Source organism: Balaenoptera physalus (genome assembly GCF_965194825.1).
Source record: "Balaenoptera physalus genome assembly, chromosome: 2".
NCBI classification, from domain to species: Eukaryota; Metazoa; Chordata; class Mammalia; order Artiodactyla; family Balaenopteridae; genus Balaenoptera; species Balaenoptera physalus.
In genome coordinates this window covers 79216922-79234362 of record NC_138883.1, presented here as the reverse complement: position 1 = coordinate 79234362, position 17441 = coordinate 79216922, and the positions used below count along the sequence as shown (strand labels likewise).

The 17441-nt window shown below is 37.8% G+C and overlaps 1 long non-coding RNA gene across 3 annotated transcripts in view; it reads right to left on the bottom strand.

Annotated features, from left to right (window-relative positions):
* Positions 1–17441, bottom strand: part of LOC309656287 — a 149360-nt gene that overhangs the window by 12025 nt on the left and 119894 nt on the right. Inside the window, exons 3-4 of one of the 3 annotated variants that reach the window (XR_014261252.1) lie at positions 12016–12148; positions 5319–11922 (exon numbers count right to left, since the gene is read on the bottom strand). The exons of the other annotated variants lie outside the window; for them this stretch is intronic. This is a non-coding gene — a long non-coding RNA (uncharacterized lncRNA). Of the gene's footprint in view, positions 1–5318; positions 11923–12015; positions 12149–17441 lie in introns of those variants that run through there. 3 annotated transcript variants of the gene reach the window in all.

Below are 17441 nucleotides of genomic sequence, written 5' to 3'. Positions count from 1 at the left end.
TATATATATTTAATAAATGAGTAGATGCACAGACAGAGGAATAGATGGACAAATTTGTTCTGCTTAAGAATGAACCTGAGCCCTTTTCTGTAATACAGCTTAGTGTTTATTACACACACGCCAGGAGATCTTTCGAACCCCACCTCTTGACATTTTCCACCACATCCTTCACACACCAACACATTGAAGAGTTGCAACTCTGTAAACATACCAGTTCTTCTTTGGGACAAATTTCTTAACCATCTGGGATCTGATATCCTCATCAGAAAAATGGAATAATACTTACCCTTTAGGGCGGTTGTAAAGATTAAAAGCATTCCTTTATGAAAAGCTTATAACACGGTGCCTGGCACATAGTAAGTGCATCGCACATATTAGTTGTTTTTGTGACTGTTGTGATAGCAATGATCGTATTTTTCCCAAAATCCATGGTTTTATACGTATTTTTCTTCTCCCTAAAATACTGCCTTGTCCATCTGGCAAATTCATATTTATTTTTCTCAGTGAGGCCCTCCTAACCCCTACAGGACAAGTTAAGGTCTTCCTTCTCTGTACTTTAAAACATTTTTATAGACATTTATTTTTGTATTTAATACATTATACTCTAATGATGTCTGATGTCTTCTTTTCCCCACTAGATTGTTAAAGGTGGGGGACATGTCTCCTTAGGGATATCCCTGACACTTAGCACAGAACAGATCATCAATACATGGGAAGAATGGAAGGAAGGAAAGAGAGGAAGGAAGGAGCAAGCAAACAAATGAATCCAGTCTTCTGACAGCTATCCTGTCCTCCTTCATTCCTGGATGATCCCCAACAGTGATGCATGGACCTCATTTACAAATTCTTTCAGTGTGCTGATAGACAGTTCCCAAGTTTATCACTCAGAGCATAAATAACTCCAGTTCTGCAAGATATTAATTCATTTGCAGTGACTAATTTGCCTCCTATTTGATGATAATGCCAACTATTGACTAAGGCAAAATCCCTCAGCTTGTCAACCAAAAAAAAAATCGCTTACTCAGAAAATGGCTCATATAGGAAAGAAGCAGCTGCTTTTGAAATTGACACAAATGAGCCAAAATTTGTTTCTTTAGAAAAAAATCTTATCCCGGTGATTAATTTAGCTCCAATGGTGAGGTTTTGGTGAAGACAAGTGGAAAATGAAGGTTAAGGGAGCACAGAGTAAGTAAGCATATCGATTTTCGTCATCATTTGCTTTCTCTCTGATAATTTTCCCTGTCTAGATTTTCTAAGTTATAGATGCAGGGTTCTTATTGATCTAGCCTGTTATATCAGAGAAAGAAAATTCAGTCAGAAAAATAAAATTAATTGTAAACTGGAAACATTTTCTCATAAAGAGCAACAGTTTTTCTCCCTTGATGTGACAAAGATCCTCTTTACGAACATCCGTTTTGCACACACTGTTCACTGGCAATAGAACTCATGAAAGTGAGTAAAATTTTCCCATTTTATGAAACAATATTTCAAGCTCTGAAAATGCTACAAACATATACGTTTTATCCGATAGCCTGTTAGATGATCCTAATAGTAATAAAGGTTGCCAATTTTTTTTCTATGGTGAAAAGATGTGTGGTAACTAAAATATAGATGAGGTTGCTTTTCTCACACAAACACACACATGTTCTCTTGCCACCAATGGAGGGAATGACCAAATGTAGATCACAAAGTCGGCTGTCTTCTTTCAAGCCAGGCTCTTCTCCAAGCCAATTTGTTTGTGGGACCCAAGCACAGCCCTGTGGAGAGCAGGCTCAGTCCTTCTCCCAGGAGCTCGTTGTACTTTCTGCTTTCTGCCCTCTGCATCCTCTTCTCAAAACTACCAACCAAGGAGCCGTCTAAGGTGAATCCTACTCTACTCTTACTCTTTCCATCTTCAAATAAACACTTGTATTTTCTATCTGTATTGTGTTTGATCTCTTTTCCTAACTCTCTTTGGCTCTTTTATAATTATTCTTGTGTCTTTTGACTCTCTCTTATATCTCTCCCCAAATCCTACTGCAGGCATGTGATTTCTACCCCTTCCAGCCCATCCTACACACCAGTGCCATAGTATGTTTCCTAAGTCACAATTCAGAGAGAGTTTAAATTTCTTAGCTCTTACCGTAAGCCTTTTGCAGTCTGGCCACAGTAGCCTATTTTTCAGCTACATCACCCACCATTTGGACTTTTGATTATCACCCTCCTCACCCAGAACCTGCTCCCTCTACAGTCTTCTCTGCATCAGTAATTGACATGAACAGCCAGCCAGTTACTCAAGTGAAGAAAATCCAGGAAGTTTCTTGGAGTCCTGCCTTGCACCGCCACGTCTAATACATCCCCAGGCTCCTTGACGCTACTTCCAGAGCATATGCCCACTCTGTCCATTTCTGTCCATTTGTGCTACTGCGTATCCAAACACCGTCATCAACTGAGCTCTGGACTACTACAGTAGTTCCTATTTGGTCTCTCTTGCCTCTCTACAATCCAGTTCCCACACAACACCAGAGAGCTTTGTGGAAACATAAATCAAATCACATCATGGCCCCTACTTCTGCCCTATGTCATCTGGCTCATGTGAACCTCTTTGACCTCAGCCTTTACCACTTTATCTTCTCCTACTGTGCACCAGCCAAACTGGCCTTCCTTATAATCTTCTAACCCACATTTTCACCTGAAAGCCTTAGCACTAGCTGTTCCTTCTGCCTGTGATGTTCTTCTCCCTAAACTTTGCATGGCCACTTATCTTTGTCATTCAGCTCTCAGCTGAAATGTCACTATATTCTTTACCCAATATATATATTCTTTACCCAATATATATATTCTTTACCCAATATAAAGTAGTTGCTAGGTCACTGTCATCATACCCTGCATGGAATTTATCTGATATTTCTTTGTTTTTTGTTTGTGTGCTTATCTTCACTTGTTCACTGCTGAATTCTCTCATATCTAGAACAGTACTTGGCTCTCAGTATGTGTTGAATGAATGAATGAAACTTCCTTTCCCATCTCTATGCCCTGTCCACAACACTGCACAATATTCCTGATGGAGAATAACAGGACCGACAACCAGAAGTGGATTGAGTTGCTATGGAGACAGTAAGGCTGAGGAAGAGGAAGAGGAAAAACCTGACTAGAGGGGAGCATCTTTTTTGAATGATAGTTATGAGATATGATCAACTAGGATCAACATCAGATTCAGGAAGTTGGGATCAAACATGATGTTATAGAGGATCCTTCTTAGATGTGGGGAAACAAAAACTGAATTCCATGAGGTCAGTGATGTTTGTTTTGGTCAATACTATAAACCCAGTACCTCAAACGGTACTTAACACACACTGGGTGCTCAATAAATAGTTGAAGGCGTAAGTAGGTGAACAAACATGATATAATCTTTAGGATTCTTATTTAGAAATGGTTTATAAGACCCAAAAGAGATAAGAAGACTGTAGAATAAAATTTCTCAAAATCTGGGCAATGGATTATATTTAAGTGATTAAAATCCAGTTTCCTGTGCCTTTCCTAAGACTTGCTGAGTGTCATCTAAGACTGGGATCAAGAATCTGAATGTTATGAGTTTCCTGTGTATTTTTTAATATGCACACTAAAGTTTGAGAATGACTGCCCTGGGAGAGGTAAGATGATGAAAGACCTGAAGTAGGATCTGTATTTGAGGAAATTAGTGAAAGACAAGCTGCCAGAATTTTGTGAAGTAGGGGAAAGAGTCAAAATAACTGTTTGCAACCTGGCAGACAGAGAGAATTACACTGTCATTGGTAAAATATAGGAGACATGTGCATCATTTTAAAAACATGTAAGGTAATAGATTTTCACCTTTTGGAAGACAATATAAAGGCATATATGTAAAGGTGAAATGTGAGCCTAAATTAAGAATATTATGGGTTCCCAAAACCATGGGAGGAATTGCACTATAGTAAGTAGCAAAGGTATTGCCACTGCATTCCATAGTGTGAGAGTGCTAAAGACAAGTAAGTCTCATTTCTTACTGTCAAAACCTTTATTAAAGTCATGTAACTCCTGTTTATTTCATAGCGAAAGCACTGCATATGTCTCAGTAAATAGTTCTTTGTGCAATAGATCCTTGAAATTGGCTTCCTCCCAGCCATAACACTGGAGAACTGCTAGAACACAAGAAAAGATCTAATTAGAGGAAAGATCTGAGTGCAAATGTCTCTGGTAAATAGTAACATTATAGAAAGTTGTTCTGTTTTCCATGGTTCAGATTTTATTCATAATTCATAGGCTTCAGAATCTAGAATCCATACTTAGTATCAGATTTTTTTGATATAAAGATGGGCTGAGGCCAGTGAAAGTGACTCATGAGATAAATCTTAAAACTTGGAACTACTTTTGTCACGTTAGCCTTTGTACTTTTTTTTTTTTAATAAATTTATTTATTTATTTTATTTTTGGCTGCATTGGGTCTTCATTGATGCATGCAGGCTTTATCTAGTTGCAGCAAGTGGGGGCTACTCTTCGTTGCAGTGCACGGGCTTCTCATTGCAGTGGCTTCTCTTGTTGCAGAGCACGGGCTCTAGGCGTGCGGGCTTCAGTAGTTGTGGTGCGTGGGCTTAGTTGCTCCGCAGCATGTGGGATCTTCCCGGACCAGGGATCGAACCCGTGTCCCCTGCATTGGCAGGGAGCTTCTTAACCACTGCGCCCCAGGGAAGCCGCAGCCTCTGTACTTTTGTGTTAAGAGTAACCTGCCGTTTAAAATACCCAGTGAGTTGAATACCCAAAAGTAAGTTAGTCTTTCCCACCATGATGGACAGATGTTTAATATATACTTGCAGAATGATCATCATAAAACCACAACTTCCTCTTGTCAGGTTCTAGTCAATCACTATCATATGAAAGAAGTAAAAGAAGGGAGGTCAGCTGATAGAAGCAGTATTATACTGCTTCTATACTCAGGAGACTGCTTGCTTCACTGCAACCATTGTAGAGACTGATTTTTTGAGTCTGTTGCAAAAGTAGAGGAAATATATTAAGAGATTCTATGTGAATTGTTCTGCAGATAAGACCTTTCTGGTTTTTTTTTTTCTTTAACTTGAATAAGAAGTAATGTTGACCCCAATTTTTTAAACAACAGCAGAGGAAAAAAATGAAACTACTGCTTGAAAATTTATGCCACAAAATTTGGGTCACACATTAGTAAGGTGTGGGATACTATAACTAATCACTTCATTGTTCCTGTTAAGGGAGCTCTGAGTGTGTCTTGGCAAAAAAAAATGCCAAAAGCTAAGTAAGGCAGCATACCTGAGAGTAACAATTCCCGCCACCCCCCTAGAAATGTCTGGTGAAGAGAACATATTTAAACATAAAAGAGGAGCAGAATTTCCTTCATGGGGAGTTCTATGCTTCATAGATGACCATTCCTAGGGCAACTTTCATACAGGAATTCTAGATCAAGAAACTAAACTGATGAGGGAAATAGTTTAAACTCTTTAAAGTGTGCTAAAAATTACTACTGATCAATACCAATTCAAATATTGAAAGAAGGATCTTGGGGTTATTTATGCATTCTGTCAATAAATATTTGTGTACAACTTTATCTCTGCATGATATAATTATGTTTCAATATCAACTATCAGAGTCTTACTCAGCTTGATCCTGCAATAAGAAGAAAGGAAAATGACTCCTTGAAGATCCTTAGATCTAAACTACTAATTGTCTCAGACCTAAACAACTAATTAGCATACAGTCCGTGGCCTCTTTTGCTTGGTCCCCTCAGTACCCAAGCTACCTAGAGGATGTCCAATGCAGAAGCAGAGGAGGAGGAAAGAAGTGATCCTTATCCAGAGGCTTAGAGCATTGGACATAAAGTCAAATGTTTCAAAAGACAAAGAGCTTTTCTGTGTCTTTGGCTTGTTGTGAAATGGCTCACTTTAAAAATATGAAGGGACTTCCCTGGTGGCATAGTAGTTAAGAATCTGCCTGCCAATGCAGGGGACACATGTTCGAGCCCTGGTCCGGGAAGATCCCACATGCTGTGGAGCAACTAAGCCCGTGCACCACAACTACTGAGCCTGTGCTCTAGAGCCCATGAGCCACAACTACTGAGCCCGTGTGCCACAACTACTGAAGCCTGTGTGCCTAGAGCCCATGCTCCACAACAAGAGAAGCCACCACAATGAGAAGCCTGTGCACCGCAACAAAGATCCAATGCAGCCAAAAATAAATAAATAAATAAAATAAGTTTATTAAAAAAAAAAACAATATGAAGATCCTCTCCCTTCATCTTAATACTGTAATACTTCTATTATTTTTATCACTTTCTCCCACATGGATAAAGACCAGTCATACACTAGAAGGAAGAAGTGTTTTTTTTTTCTGAAGAGAGAGATGTTTTCTATGTGTCAAGGACAACTGAGCTCAGAAGGCATAAATTAGATTTATTTAGAGGCTGAATTTATATAAGACTAAATTGTGATATTTTATTTCCCTCAAGTTTGGCCTTAAAACCATGCCACTTTGTTCTGAAGGTATATTTTTATTTTTGTAGATATTAGATTTATAGGCCTTTTGTGAATGACAGATAACATTGTTACATTTAGGTATATTTTAATCATTTAGCAATGTGCTAATAACCAACTGCATTTAGTGAATGAATATTTTTTAAAAACTTCGAAATGCAACTCTTTAAATCTACTGTTGATATTTACATTTTTTCATCAGAGTGATTGTGCTATAATTACCTAGAAATAAATAGCCCCTAACTAATTTTGCCCATGTCTAGTCCTCCTTTCAACAATAGCTAATCAAGTATGTTTAGAAAGCAAAAATTAAAAGAAAATTTCATTCATTATGCTCAACAACTATAAAATGCTTTTTAAATTTTTTTGTCAGAAGATTATAATGTTTTTTTGTAGGGCATTAAAAAGGCATAGAACCAGAGACATAAATATAAGAGAAATAAGTCACTTTCAATAATTTAGTCTAAAAACAATTAACTCTGGGTCATTTCTCAAAGTCAGTATTCTAGGTCAGGAAAATGGAAAGTAATTTAGAGAAGCGTAATACCTTTTACTAAATATTTCAAATCCAGGACGTCCGTCTATATTATAAGTAGATAGAGAAAGAATTATTTAACAGCAGTTCAGATACTTCCCAGCTATGAACAACCAACTTGCAAACATCAACTCGTGAGTAAAGGGATGTACACTTTCCTCTCCTCACTGCAACAAAGCTAAATTGGTGCTGGTTAAGGGAACTTCCTAGTTTGCATCTCTTCTCTATCCCTTCCATTCTTTATCACCAAGAAGATTGTACACAAACCACACACAGCAAGTTAGCAGGCTTCTCCGAGATGGAGAGGGACTCAGAACCCTTCCATTTATTGAGACTCCCAGTATGTTGAAATTTTTAAATGTGTTAAAATGAGGTTACAAAATTTGTAGCCAAATTTGTATTTTAAATGTTCAATCCTGAAAATGAGTCTCAATGACAGTGTGGATAACCTCATTAGGAGACAATATCAAGTGTCTGAATTTGAGGCCCTCAGGAGGATGAGAAAGACCAAACAGCTCTCCAAACTCTATTATTAGCCCTGCTATTTACTACCAGGTTCCATTCTCTTGCAGTTTTCTGTCAGGTTTCCCTGCCACCAGTATTTCATACCTCCAATCTATCCTCCATAATGCTGCCAGAGTGATCTTTCTAAAATGTCCATTTGAGGACTTCCCTGGTGCCACAGTGGTTAACAATCCACCTGCCAATTCAGGGGACATGGGTTCGAGCCCTGGTCCGGGAAGATCTCACATGCCGTGGAGCAACTAAGCCCATGAGCCACAACTACTGAGCCCACGTGCTGCAACTACTGAAGCCCACGCGCCTAGAGCCCATGCTCCACAACAAGAGAAGCCACCGCAATGAGAAGCCCATGCACCGCAACGAAGAATAGCCCCCACTCGCCACAACTAGAGAAAGCCCGCGTGCAGCAACGAAGACCCAGCACAGCCAAAAAAATAATAATAATAAATAAATTAAAAAAAAATTTTTTTAATTAAAAAAAATATATAAAATGCCCATTTGATGATGTTATTCCCCTGTTTAAATCCCTCCTCAGATTTCCAGCCATCTGTAGGATAAGGCAGGCCGCTTCACATGGGGACCACAGTCCCACCTGGCTCACCCCTCCATTTCTGTCTCCTGGCACATTCCTTCTCTCCTCTCAGCCTCTGTACTCAGCGCACTTTCATTTGCTCACAGTGTTCCCACCTTCTTTTTTTTTTTTTTTTGGCTCCACATAGCCTAGTTACTTTTTCACAGTGTTTATCACAACTGTTGCACTTAGTTGCTTATGAGTTTGACTCACCTTACTACGCCTGAAGTTTCTTGAGGGCAGGGACTGTGTTTCATGCATTTTTTTTTATCCTCAGTACCTGAGCACAGAGGGTACTACATTAATTCATATTACCATATTTTCATCTCTGTTGTTGCTGTTCCATTTACTTGATTTTTCTTCACGTTTGTTTCTTTTCCTCTTTTCACCATTCTATTTTTGAATTTTAAAAGGCACTTTCATCTTAGCTGGTAAGAGTTAAAATAGTGTTATTCAAAGACTTTTATCACGGATAAGCAGAATTATGTTTTGAAGGGGAATTCTACATAATTTTTAAAAAGCCGTCAGCTTCTAAATTCCTCGAGAATACAAGCCTCTCCATGACAGTTTCCATACATCTCTTCTTCTCATACTTAAATCTGCTTCTCTTCAAGCACTGAGGGACAAGAAAATTTTAAGGTTTTATTCAATTTTATTATTTCTATCTTGGTTTTATTGCTGCAGTATTTTTTTTTCTGCTACTTGTTCATTTTATATGTATAATGTTTCTGCTACATTGTAGATTAAGTGACTTTCATGGCAGGAGCTGGCCTGCCAACCCCTGTACCATCCATAATAGCTTTTTCTGTGGAGAAATATATTTTAAGTTGCAAACAATATGCCTCAAAATTCTTTTGGAATTCAGCATATTTGTAGGTTGTGGATTCTCCACTAAGATTCTCCAGTGAGATCAGAAGACTTGATACGTATTAATTTGTTATTCATTCAGCAAGTATTTATTGATTAACAGCATTTGTCAGGATGAACTTCAGGCTCTGAGGATAGGGACTGAGATGAATTAGGTCTCTGCTTTCAAGGGGTTTGCAATCCACACATATATTTTCCTAAAAGTCAGCCTGCCTCTCCAGTATTTATTGCCCCTCATGCAAACACATAAATTCTATTTATGATCATAATGACATAGAAAATAACTATTATGAAAATTATAACAACTTTCATCCTTCTGAGAAACACTTCATAGATATAAGAAATATCTTGTCATGTTTGTTTCCTTAAATAACTCATTTGAGATCATAATCATCCAAGAATGGGTTTTTTGTTTTGTTTTATTTTTGCATGTTTGTTTTCTGGCTGCGCTGCACAGCATGTGGGATCTTAGTTCCCCCGACCAGGGATTGAGCCGTGTCCTCTTCAGTGGAAGCATGGAGTCTTAACCACTGGACCTCCAGGGAAGTCCCAAATGTTTTCCTTTTTAATGAGCTTCCCTCCTTCTCAAAGAGACTTGTGGTATTTTGTTATTTCATAATATCTACATTGACCCTTGAGTGGAAGGATTCCTCAAACTGTATACTTGTTTTTGTAGCCCTCTTTTTCTTTGGTCTAGATGGATGGATCCATCCACTATTTAAGGCTCTCATGTATTGTCTTCTACCAAGAGAAAAAAGATAATGGGTCTGGAGATGTAAGGTCTTTAACAATGTACAATCCTAAGCATTTAGTATGTGAATTAGTGGTCTTACATGGTTATCCTTTAATCAGATCAGAATTATTCTTGGCAACTAATGGATGTATCTGTAAAATGAAATTTGTTCATTAATGATAGAAAGGTTCCTAAGGATCTTTTAACACGAGATAAATAAAGCAGCAGATCAACAGAAGATAGGTACATTTCATAATAATCACTCTGAAAGAGCTATTTCAAGTAATAATTACCTACTCAGGAATGATGGGGAATTTCTAATGGCTGTAAGTATAAGAATCACTTACCATGTGGCAAGAAAAACCTGATATTTCTCCAAGCTTAAAATGGAAACATTCTTTAATGGGAAAATAATGTCTTAAATCACTCTCAAATTTTTTAAAGTAAATTAATAAAATACAATGTTTTCATCTCTACAGTTGTACTCATTATTTTCCTAAGGATAATATATTTTTTTAATTTATCCTCCAAGAATTAAAAGCTGGCAAGACAGTATATTCATTTTCTGTTTCCATGGAAGGCTTTCTTCTACAAGACATAGCTTACCTTTCCTGATAAAGTATTTAACCTTTTCACCTCTCGGTGGTCTTTTTCCCTAAATCTCCAGTTTAAATCAGTTTATATTTTGTGGCTTGTCTAATTGTGGAGACCTCCTTCTCTGAAAAGGTCATACTACCCAGAAAAAAAACAAAGAATACAGTTTTTTTGGTGCCAGTCTGAGAGGAACAAAGAGGTCAGCTCCTACTATTTAGAGTTGAGTAAAGATTAGGAAATTGGCACCATCTTTCTGGCCAGTCTATTCATTTGTTGCCTACTCTTTCAACTAGTATTTACCAAATATCTATTCTAGACAGGTACTACTAGCACAGGGAACTGAAGGGAAGCCAGGAATGTCAACACACAACAAAAATTACTGTACAATACAGGACAAAACACCAGAAGTTTATGTGTGGCACTCCAGCTTAGGAAAAGAGCACTAAACCTTCACAACACTGTTACAATGATAATTAAACAGTTTTTGTCCACTTAGTAGATTCTACTCTTCCTAAGATTTCATGGCTTATCTTACCAGGGAACTTCTTAATTATAAGAACCTGTCAAAAGACAGAACTGATTTCGGAAACTCCTTGGAAAGCTTCTAAAAATAACCCCTCGTATGGTTTTTAGAGCATCTATAGACCAACTTTCCACTGTTACCCTATCATTATTTTTATTGAAAAAAATGCATAGATCCTCAGCAATCATAGACTGAATGTTAATGATTTTTACTGTTCTCAGATAACCTGTTATAAGAAATCCACTGCATTTCAAGCATGTACATATGCTTAAGGCATCTACTGAATGAATCTAGCAACACCCCCTAGAATCTTATACAACTAACTCAACCAGACTTGTTTGAGACCAGGTTTCTCAGTATGGGTGCCATGGAACCTGAAAGATATTAATCATAAGAAGAGTTAATCTACCTCATGGGTCGATCAGAAACCTGACCTCAGAGTCTTGCCCTTTGTGTTGTACTTCCTCCTTCTGTACTACCTCTAGCCCTTGAATTTCTGGTCAGGAAGACCTTCTAACCTGCTTTAGTGATGTGGCTCCTCCTTGCCTGTCCTGCAATAGACTGAGCTTTGGTATTTTTCAGCTCTGATTATCTTTATATGTTGATTTTGACATGTCAAAGACCTATAATGTGTATTTTTCTAATTTAAAAATTATATAATGTTTACTACACAGGAGACATTGTTCTTAGGACTTTGCAAATATGAACCCATTTTAGTAATGATTTGTAGTTTTTTTGAAGCAAGGACTGGAATCACAGATACTTTTTTTTTTTTTTAATAAATTTATTTATTTTATTTATTTATTTTTGGCTGTGTTGGGTCTTCGTTGCTGGGCGCAGGCTTTCTCTAGTTGTGGCGAGCGGGGGCTACTCTCCATTGCGGTGCACAGGCTTCTCATTGCAGTGGCTTCTCTTGTTGCAGAGCACAGGCTCTAGGCACATGGGCTTCAGTAGTTGTGGCACACGGGCTCAGTAGTTGTGGCTCGCGGGCTCTAGAGCGCAGGCTCAGTAGTTGTGGTGCACAGGCTTAGTTGCTCCGCGGCATGTGGGATCTTCCCGGACCAGGGCTCGAATCCGTGTCTCCTGCATTGGCAGGCAGATTCTTAACCACTGCGCCACCAAGGAAGCCCCACAGATACTTTTAAGATGCATCACTTAACCAGTGAATGGACCTACCTGATTGTCCAGTATTCATCTCACCATCTAGCACCTCATTACTGTTCAGCTTTGTTTTTTACTTGTTTTCAACAGTAACTGTCATGAAGATTTATGAAGAAAATGACTCAAAAAAGAAGACCAACTGCTAAGGCTGTTGACAGAAATAAAAAGGAAGCAAAGTAATCTGGGGAAATAATGTTTCTGGATCAGATGTGTAACATGAAAGAATTCACAAAACCTTCTACAAAGAACAAAAGAAAACTATTTTAGGGAGAAACCATTTCATCTCCCAACCAATGCAATAGTTGCACACCATAGGGAAGAAAGGTCAATGAAAGTTGAATTTGTTTCCTTGGTGTTAGGAGGCTATGTACCAGAAAGAACTATCAATGCAAAAGTAACTAAGGAGAAAGCCAGAAGTCAGAATAAAGTCAGAACAAACATTCCCATAATATATAAAATTGGGGATTCACAAAGGTCCCCAAATATCTTTGTAAATGTCAGGGGTCTACCACACTGTGTAAGATGCTTGAATATGACATAATTTTTGTTATTCAGTGTGAATTTTTAAATTTTTATTTTATATTGGAGTATAGTTGATTAACAATGTTGTGTTAGTTTCAGGTGTACAGCAAAGTGATTCAGTTATACATATACGTGTATTCTTTTTCAAATTCTTTTCCCATTTAGGTTATTACAGAATATTGAGCAGAGTTCCCTGTGCCATATAGTAGGTCCTTGTTAGTTATCTATTTTAAATATAGCAGTGTGTATATGTCAACCCCAAACTCCCAATTTATCCCTCCCCCACACCTTTCCCCTTTGGCAACCGTAAGTTTGTTTTCCAAGTCTGTGAGTCTGTTTCTGTTTTGTAAATAAGTTCATTTGTATCATTATTTTTATATTCTGCATATTAGTGATATCGTATGATATTTGTATTTCTCTGTCTTACTTCACTTAGTATGATAATCTCCAGGTCCATCCATGTTGCTGCAAATGGCATTATTTCATTCTTGTTAATGGCTGAGTAATATTCCATTGAAGATATACCACATCTTCTTTATCCATTCATCTGCTGATGGACATTTAGGTTGCTTCCATGTCTTGGCTATTGGAAACAGTGCTGCAATGAACATTGGGGTGCATGTATCCTTCGAACTATGGTTTTCTCCAGATATATGCCCAGGAGTGGGATTGCTGGATCATGTGGTAGCTCTATTTTTAGTTTTTTAAGGAACCTGCATACTGTTTTCCATAGTGGCTGTACCAATTTACATTCCCACCAACAGTGTAGGAGGGTTCCCTTTTCTCCACATCCTCTCCAGCATTGTTTTTTTTTTTAACCATCTTTATTGAAGTATAATTGCTTTACAATGGTGTGTTAGTTTCTGCTTTATAACAAAGTGAATCAGTTATACATATACATATGTTCCCATATCTCTTCCCTCTTGCATCTCCCTCCCTCCCACCCTCCCCATCCCACCCCTCTAGGTGGTCACAAAGCACCGAGCTGATCTCCCTGTGCTATGCGGCTGCTTCCCACTAGTTATCTATTTTACATTTGGTAGTGTATATATGTCCATGACACTCTCTCACCCTGTCACATCTCACCCCTCCCCCTTCCCATATCCTCAAGTCCATTCTCTAGTAGGTCTGTGTCTTTATTCCCTTCTTGCAACTAGGTTCTTCATGGCCTTTTTTTCCCTTAGATTCCATATATATGTGTGAGCATACTGTATTTGTTTTTCTCTTTCTGACTTACTTCACTCTGTATGACAGACTCTAACTCCATCCACCTCATTACAAATACCTCCATTTCATTTCTTTTTATGGCTGAGTAATATTCCATTGTATATATGTGCCACATCTTCTTTATCCATTCATCCGATGATGGACACTTAGGTTGCTTCCATGTCCTGGCTATTGTAAATAGAGCTGCAACGAACATTTTGGTACATGACTCTTTTTGAACTATGGTTTTCTCAGGGTATATGCCCAGTAGTGGGATTGCTGGGTCGTATGGTAGTTCTATTTGTAGTTTTTTAAGGAACCTCCATACTGTTCTCCATAGTGGCTGTATCAATTTACATTCCCACCAACAGTGCAAGAGTGTTCCCTTTCCTCCACACCCTCTCCAGCATTTATTGTTTCTAGATTTTTTGATGATGGCCATTCTGACTGGTGTGAGATGATATCTCATTGTAGTTTTGATTTGCATTTCTCTAATGATTAATGATGTTGAGCATTCTTTCATGTGTCTGTTGGCAATCTGTATATCTTCTTTGGAGAAATGTCTATTTAGGTCTTCTGCCCATTTTTGGATTGGGTTGTTCGTTTTTTTGTTATTGAGCTTCATGAGCTGCTGGTAAATCTTGGAGATTAATCCTTTGTCAGTTGCTTCATTTGCAAATATTTTCTCCCATTCTGAGGGTTGTCTTTTGGTCTTGTTTATGGTTTCCTTTGCTGTGCAAAAGCTTTTAAGTTTCATTAGGTCCCATTTGTTTATTTGTGTTCTTATTTCCATTTCTCTAGGAGCTGGGTCAAAAAGAATCTTGCTGTGATGTATGTCATAGAGTGTTCTGCCTATGTTTTCCTCTAAGAGTTTGATAGTGTCTGGCCTTACACTTAGGTCTTTAATCCATTTTGAGTTTATTTTTGTGCATGGTTTCAGGGAGTGTTCTAATTTCATACTTTTACATGTATCTGTCCAATTTTCCCAGCACCACTTATTGAAGAGGCTGTCTTTTCTCCACTGTATATGCTTGCCTCCTTTATCAAAGATAAGGTGACCATATGTGCGTGGGTTTATCTCTGGGCTTTCTATCCTGTTCCATTGATCTATATTTCTGTTTTTGTGCCAGTACCAAACTGTCTTGATTACTGTAGCTTTGTAATATAGTCTGAAGTCAGGGAGCCTGATTCCCCCAGCTCCATTTTTCGTTCTCAAGATTGCTTTGGCTATTTGGGGTCTTTTGTGTCTCCATACAAATTGTGAAATGTTTTGTTCAAGTTCTGTGGAAAATGCCAGTGGTGGTTTGATAGGGATTGCATTGAATCTGTATATTGCTTTGGGTAGTAGAGTCATTTTCACAATGTTGATTCTTCCAATCCAAGAACATGGTATATCTCTCCAGCTATTTGTATCATCTTTAATTTCTTTCAACAGTGTCCTATAATTTTCTGCATACAGGTCTTTTGTCTCCTTAGGTAGGTTTATTCCTAGATATTTTATTCTTTTTGTTGCAATGGTAAATGGGAGTGTTTTCTTAATTTCACTTTCAGATTTTTCATCATTAGTGTATAGAAATGCAAGAGATTTCTGTGCATTAATTTTGTATCCTGCTACTTTACCAAATTCATTGATTAGCTCTAGGAGTTTTCTGGTAGCATCTTTAGGATTCTCTATGTATAGTATCATGTCATCTGCAAACAGTGACAGCTTTACTTCTTCTTTTCCGGTTTGGATTCCTTTTATTTCTTTTTCTTCTCTGATTGCTGTGGCTAACACTTCCAAAACTATGTTGAATAATAGTGGTGAGAGTGGGCAACCTTGTCTTGTTCCTGATCTTAGTGGAAATGGTTTCAGTTTTTCACCATTGAGGACAATGTTGGCTGTGGGTTTGTCATATATGGCCTTTATTATGTTGAGGAAAGTTCCCTCTATGCCTACTTTCTGCAGGGCTTTTATCATAAATGGGTGTTGAATTTTGTCGAAAGCTTTCTTTGCATCTATTGAGATGATCATATGGTTTTTCTCCTTCAATTTGTTAATATGGTGTATCACGTTGATTGATTTGCGTATATTGAAGAATCCTTGCATTCCTGGGATAAACCCCACTTGATCATGGTGTATGATCCTTTTACTGTGCTGTTGGATTCTGTTTGCTAGTATTTTGTTGAGGATTTTTGCATCTATGTTCATCAGTGATATTGGCCTGTAGTTTTCTTTCTTTGTGACATCTTTGTCTGGTTTTGGTATCAGGGTGATGGTGGCCTCATAGAATGAGTTTGGGAGTGTTCCTCCGTCTGCAATATTTTGGAAGAGTTTGAGAAGGATAGGTGTTAGCTCTTCTCTAAATGTTTGATAGAATTCACCTATGAAGCCATCTGGTCCTGGGCTTTTGTTTGTTGGAAGGTTTTTAATCACAGTTTCAATTTCAGTGCTTGTGATTGGTCTGTTCATATCTTCTATTTCTTCCTGGTTCAGTCTCGGCAGGTTGTGCATTTCTAAGAATCTGTCCATTTCTTCCAGGTTGTCCATTTCACTGGCATAGAGTTGCTTGTAGTAATCTCTCATGATCTTTTGTATTTCTGCAGTGTCAGTGGTTACTTCTCCTTTTTCATTTCTATTTCTATTGATCTGAGTCTTCTCCCTTTTTCTCTTGATGAGTCTGGCTAATGGTTTATCAATTTTGTTTATCTTCTCAAAGAACCAGCTTTTAGTTTCATTGATTTTTGCTATTGTTTCCTTCATTTCTTTTTCATTTATTTCTGATCTGATCTTTATGATTTCTTTCCTTCTGCTGGCTTTGGGGTTTTTTTGTTCTTCTTTCTCTAATTGCTTTAGGTGCAAGGTTAGGTTGTTTATTCGAGATGTTTCCTGTTTCTTGAGGTAGGCTTGTATTGCTATAAACTTCCCTCTTAGCACTGCTTTTGCTGCGTCCCATAGGTTTTGGGTCATCGTGTCTCCATTGTCATTTGTTTCTAGGTATTTTTTGATTTCCCCTTTGATTTCTTCAGTGATCACTTCGTTATTAAGTAGTGTATTGTGTAGCCTCCCTGTGTTTGTATTTTTTACAGATCTTTTCCTGTAATTGATATCTAGTCTCATAGCATTGTGGTCGGAAAAGATACTTGATACGATTTCAATTTTCTTAAATTTACCAAGGCTTGATTTGTGACCCAAGATATGATCTATCCTGGAGAATGTTCCATGAGCACTTGAGAAAAATGTGTATTCTGTTGTTTTTGGATGGAATGTCCTATAAATATCAATTAAGTCCATCTTGTTTAATGTATCATTTAAAGCTTGTGTTTCCTTATTTATTTTCATTTTGGATGATCTGTCCATTGGTGAAAGTGGGGTGTTAAAGTCCCCTACTATGATTGTGTTGCTGTCGATTTCCCCTTTTATGGCTGTTAGTATTTGCCTTATGTATTGAGGTGCTCCTATGTTGGGTGCATAAATATTTACAATTGTTATACCTTCCTCTTGGATCGATCCCTTGATCATTATATAGTGTCCTTCTTTGTCTCTTGTAATAGTCTTTATTTTAAAGTCTATTTTGTCTGATATGAGAATTGCTACTCCAGCTTTCTTTTGATTTCCATTTGCATGGAATATCTTTTTCCATCCCCTCACTTTCAGTCTGTATGTGTCTCTAGGTCTGAAGTGGGTCTCTTGTAGACAGCATATATATGGGTCTTGTTTTTGTATCCATTCA